Source organism: Gavialis gangeticus, unplaced genomic scaffold, assembly GCF_001723915.1.
Source record: "Gavialis gangeticus isolate Ggan-Ray unplaced genomic scaffold, GavGan_comp1, whole genome shotgun sequence".
NCBI classification, from domain to species: Eukaryota; Metazoa; Chordata; order Crocodylia; family Gavialidae; genus Gavialis; species Gavialis gangeticus.
The window spans coordinates 9,206,429-9,210,996 of record NW_017729032.1 but is presented as its reverse complement, the minus strand read 5'-3'; positions in this window follow the sequence as shown (position 1 = coordinate 9,210,996).

Sequence of the window (4,568 nt, the reverse complement as noted above, 5' to 3'; positions counted from 1 at the left end):
CCCTCCAGCCAGTTAGCGACCCATTTGACTGTGTAGGGGACTGTGGCATCGACACCTAGTTTTTTAATGAGAATGGGGTGAGACAGTGTCGAAGGCCTTCCTAAAGTCCAGAAAGACTATGTCCACTACTACACCTGCGTATAAGGATTTTGTGACCTGGTCATAGAAGGCCACTAGGTTGGTCTGACAGGACCTGCCTCTAATGAACCCATGTTGATTGCCCCTAAGCATAATCTCCCCTGCTGGCCCCTCGCAGATATGCACCAGGATAATTCTCTCAAAAAGCTTACCCAGGATCAAGGTAATACTTTAAGTAGATGCTTTAATGAGTTTTCAAGACTGGAACAAGGTAGAATAGAACTGGCCTTCACACTCTCTAGTTAGGCTTATATTGAGTTCATTACCTTTGTTTGGCTAAAGAGTATTATGCAGAAAGTCATCTAATACGGATTCAAACACATTAAGAGAAGGAGAATCCTCCAAGCCACTTTGCTAATTTGCCCCAATGGTCAATCACTCTTACAATTAAAAAAGTAGGTGTTACTTGAATGTGTACTTCAGCGTCTGGCTAATGGTTCTTGTTTGTGCCTTTCTAAACAGTCCCTTAGCACCTAGTATTTTCTCCAAGTGAAGGTGTTATCACATTGACCCCAGTCTTCTCTTCTGTTAATCTGAACAGATTGAGCTCTTTGGCTGTGTCCACATGAGCATGGACATTTGTTTCCCCAGGGACAAGAAGCAGCGGCACACTTTGTGCGGCAACTTGTTTCCCAGAAATGCCTGTGCCATGCACCTCTGGCGGCAGGTTACCCCGGACAGGGTAGGGGAGGCTGTGGCCAAGAACTGTGCCCCCAGCATCCTTACCTGGGGTCCTGGGGCCCTTGGGGAGGTGCAGCTGCATTGATCCTGCCACTTGGAGTCTGGCTGGCAGTCCAAGTTTGGCTCAGGCCAGCCAGGCTTTGGTTTTGGGCAGCATGTACTGCCCCTGCATGTGCTGCCCCACTCTTTTTTGTGACCCTGGGATCTCCTGGGGTTAAAAGCCCCCTGCAGTGTTACCTTGCAACACAGAGAACACCTGAATGTGTGGTGTGTGGCACCACAGATGGGTCTGTGATGCCACATACCGCATGGCTGCGCTTATCCACACGTAGCCTTTAAGTCTTTCTTTTCAAGGCATCTTCTGCATCTCCCAAAAAATGTTTGTGGTCCCTTTGTGCATCGTCTCCTATTGTTCCAACATCCTTTTTAAACCGTAGCTACCGGAACTGACAGGGCACAACTTCCCAGCAATGATCTCTTCAGTGCCACATGCAGAGATAAAATCACCTTTCTCTCCTGTGCACTGTTGCTTGTTTATATAGCCAATGAGACTATTAGCGCTTTTTGGACACAACATGACATTTTGTTTCAATGGACCCAGTGTACCAAGTGATTAGCTTTCTTTATGTGGCTGTCTCATCCTTATTATTTTCTATCACTCAGCCAATCTTTGCATCATCTGCATATTTAATCAGCAGTGACTATATAGCTGCTTCCAGATCATTCCTGAAGATGTTGAATGATGTTTGGCTTGGTAAGCAATCCCTATTGACCACAACTTTTTGAGATTTGTCAGTTGGTCGGCTTTTTATTCATTAAATTTGTGCTTGGTACTTTATAGTGCTAATTTGTTAATCAGAATATCATGCCGTATGAAGGCAAATACACTATAAAGTCTCAGTCAATTATAATGACCTTTCTTAACCAATCTTGTGCGCTCATCAAAGAATAAAATCATTATGTTTGACTAGACTTATTTTGCATATTGACTTATATTATTTCTTTATCTACTGAATACCATATCAGATTGTCCATTATTTGGTTTGGCATTGGTATCAGGCTAACTAAATTATTAGATCCTCCTAATACCCAGTTTGGAATATTGTCAAAAGATTAGCAGCCATCCATTCTTCTGGGAATTCTGTATTATTCCAATATTTATTGATTCTTTTAAATCTATTAAAAACTTTAAGTAGGCATATTTAGAGCATGATAAAATTACCCCTTTGTTTTGATAACATTTTTCATATTTATTGCTATAGAATGTAACAATGAAATACATGCACAAATCTTTATAGTAAATACATGAAAATGGGGTTATAAAAATTCTTCTGGTTCCTAAAATGCATGAAATTAAAATGGGTCATTTTGAACAGGTAAAAACCCCACCAAACATCATGAGAACATTATTGATGAAGGAAATGCAAATCAAGAAATCAAACTCTTGAGCAAAAAATCACTCAATAATAGATCTCAGAATTATTTTCTAGTATTTCCCATACATGCTTTATGGTTCTTGAAATATACTGCATACAAGGCTCTTTAATAAATCATTCACATGTCTCTTGGGAATAACTGCTTCTGTTAAATCAAATCAATTTGATCTCAGAGACATACTGCATCTTCTCTGGATAGCACTGACGCTTGTACCAAATAATTTACGGCATAACACTTTTATCAGTATGTTTGATTTGTACCTTTTAATGGGCTAGAGAGGGTGCTTAAAGTGACTGACTTTATAGTGGAGCTTTTTTTCCCCTCAGCCCACAATGCAGTTTAATAAGCCAATTTTTGCATCATATCTTTCTAATTCAAAAAGAGAGATTAAAGACCCTAGTGTATACGCCAAGCTAGATGACAGACGGTAGGTTTTCTGCTTTGATTACAGTCTACCACAGAGATGGAATCAAAAGCTGCAGAAAGCTGGTCATACGCTGATATTTCAAAATAGACACTTCATCAAAAAGTACTTTTCTTATGCAGTCAATCCCCTTGGCAGCACAGAGTGCTATGGAAAGTTGTATGTCCATCCTGGGAAGATGGCGGGCAATACCACTGTAATGCTCTTAATTCAGTTGAAATTTGGTTCTGAGTTTGTAAAAGAAACTGGAAAATGTTGTGAAACAGCCAAATGTTTGGCTTTTTTATGTGGAAATTGGCAATTATCTCTCTCTCATTGATTGGGTGTTTATCGAAAATTGGAGGCTTCTTTTCCTCAAAGTGCTGTCATGCTATAGAAAAGGGTGGTGATCTTCAGGGTAAGTAAAATGTGTAAAATAGTTTGGATTAAAGTGTTCCATATTTACACATCATGAGGTGTGTGACACTGTTCTTACGTTACATATAAGGAGACTGGGGTGACTTATAAGTGCAAAATCTAAGTCAAGGGAAATAATGATCTTTCATAACCAAGGTTAATGATATTGATATATACATTATTATCTATGGGGACTGTATAATACCTCATATCAATAATAATGATAACAGTCCAAAATAGGCTTGATGGCTGAGGCGCACAGGCAAATCATGATATCTGTGCTTACATTTAGAAAGTCTCAAACAGGCAGCTTTTAAATTGAATTTCCTCCTTTTTTACTTGAGACTCCAAATTAAGTATACTGGAAGAAATTTATGGGGTAGTGTTTTGTTACCTGCTCAGGTCAGCACCTTATGTTCATCTTCATGCAAAGGATATGCTGCAAAGAATACAAATACAGCATCCGACCTGGAAAATTGGCAGCAACATTGAATGAGAAATCAGTTCTATCCCCAGCACATTTCATCTGGATTGAAGTCATATCTATAGAATCGCAGTGCGATGCCTTAATCTACCTGTTCAGAGAAATATAACTAAATGTCCATGGGATCCCTTTCCCAAAAGTGATAGCTTTTCCCTAGCAGTACACATAAGGTTATCTTCTCAGGAGGTCAAGCAAAAGGTAAGAAATTAATATTTAATGCTCAAGTCCTCCAAACTACAAGTATTTGCCTCTAAGATTCAAGGGATGATTGTGAACGGCCTCTTTTGAGTACATATATTTGCAGTGATTTTTAGCTGGAGACTATATAGAAGAAGCATAAAAAAACCTCTTGTTAATTGCTTGCTTGTTAGCTTAGAGTGGCATAATTGCAAATCTTTGAAATTGCAGCAGGAAAGTACTGACATTTAAATTGTAATTTCAGGCCCTGATAACTTGGCAGTAATGACTAGCTTCAGTTTTTTCTAAGTCATTTTTAAAATAGTTTTTCCTTCCCTTTATTTTAAATTTCTCAATGAAATATTTATATGGGAAGGGATGAGCTGGGGTGTTTAGTCACTGGGCACTAGGGTGCTGTCTGGAGCTGCATCTCCCTATAGAAAGTAACAGGATGGGTCAGGATTTTGCTACTCTGATTTGGCCAGCCTATTAAACTGGCAGGTAGAGAGAAGGGGAGACTGAACCCACCCCAGGTTTTAGACAATCTAATCTCTACTTTCCTCTTTCTCAGGACATCTGTATCATGGTTCTTCTTTTCTTTATTAGTCTGGCTATTGTGTTTTATAACTGAAGTATACCCCCCAAACAGCTGAGACTGGCTACCTATTTAGGCAGGTAGGCTTCAGACATCCTGTGATGCATCGGCAGCTATCATTCAGAATGGGGTCAAGGAGCGATGCATGTCCTGTATGCTCCCATGCTTCTGTATGCTTCTCAGCAGAGGAGAAGCAGAGAGCCAGAGCAGTGGTTGAGATGGCTGGGAAGCTAGCT